This window comes from Photinus pyralis, unplaced genomic scaffold, assembly GCF_008802855.1.
Source record: "Photinus pyralis isolate 1611_PpyrPB1 unplaced genomic scaffold, Ppyr1.3 Ppyr1.4_LG2, whole genome shotgun sequence".
Lineage (NCBI taxonomy): Eukaryota > Metazoa > Arthropoda > Insecta > Coleoptera > Lampyridae > Photinus > Photinus pyralis.
Genome location: NW_022170403.1, coordinates 52,776,948 through 52,778,335, shown reverse-complemented (window position 1 = coordinate 52,778,335; position 1,388 = coordinate 52,776,948).

The following is a 1,388-nucleotide window of genomic DNA, read 5'->3' as shown; positions in this document are numbered from 1 at the left end:
AAAACCTTTTTCCCATGTTAATTCTGTATGTTCGGTTTTAGTATACGGACCGTGCGGTTTGGGAAGATCAACCCGGTATGTAAATTGCGAGGTAAATTGTGAAGATATATGTTACAAATTTTATAGTTTAGATGGCTTAATATACATATAGGGAAGTTCAAAACAGCCTCAACTGTACCTATACGTATGCAGAGGGTGACACAAGAATTGTTTTCCGTTTATCGTAAATGGCAGTTGCAAAGAACATAGATCTTATCTTGCTAAGGTTTTAAGAATAATAATTGGGTTTCTTTAACTCGATAGTCTCACCCCTTGATCTGAAAAAAAGTTAGATTTGGGACCTTTAATTGAGAAACGCTTTAGTTTGAGCTACGCTTCGTTTATACGGTGTCTGTATCACCGTCCGTTTGAGAGTGTTGGCACACTCCCTTGATTTAATATAGGTATCTCATTTAATGTTTCACATTTAATAAAGTATACGTAAGATCTGTGTTATTCTATGGTAAATATGAAAACTGAATTTTCAATCAATATCACCTGGTGAATTTTGTTTAGATATTAAAATAAAAATTAATGGCAATATATGAAATCACATTACAAAAAACATTGATGGTGCCAAAATTCAAAATAATAAAACAATGTCAAATGCCGTAACGATATACCTATACAAGAATTTCACTTCAAAACGAACCATCGGGTGTAATTTGCAATTTTGGTAAAATGAAACAACGTAGTTTTAAAAACAACTTCATTTAGATAGTTTTGGGGATATTTAATGGAAGATTTCTCTTAGTTTTAGTATATACCCCCGCACCCCTAGCGTTTTCGTTTTTTTTTTGTTATATTGCCATTCTAAACACTTTTTATAGCGTTTTGTATGTTGTGTTAGTCGTTATTTACATTAATAATGTAGTGTAGTAAAGTGCAGAAATATTTTTTAATATTTGTGTTCATGTTTTGTGACATAAATCCTATTATTTGTGGAACGCTGTAGATCCGTTTTTACAAGCAGACCGTGCTTGAGTGCCAGCGCTCTCGCTTTACCGCACGGGGAGTAATGCGTTAAACGAAGATGGAACTACAAATTTCAAAGGCGTCTGCTATAGTTATACGACCGTCTGCCGCGTTTTTCATGGTTTTCCCAAATTCTACATTCAAAGAGCTATAATTCGAGCGTGTACCTTATGACGAGGTATTTAACAATTTTTGAATGTTTTTAAACGCGTCTGCTCGGGAAAGTTGCCCAGATAAATCGTCTGCCGCTGCAACTATGAATTTGGTGCACATTTCCGAATCAGATTGCAAAAAATCATACGTGTGCCAGTGACGAGGTATTATGTGATTTGGAACAGTTTTCAAAATTCGCCCCCACGCTAAGTTGACCGCCG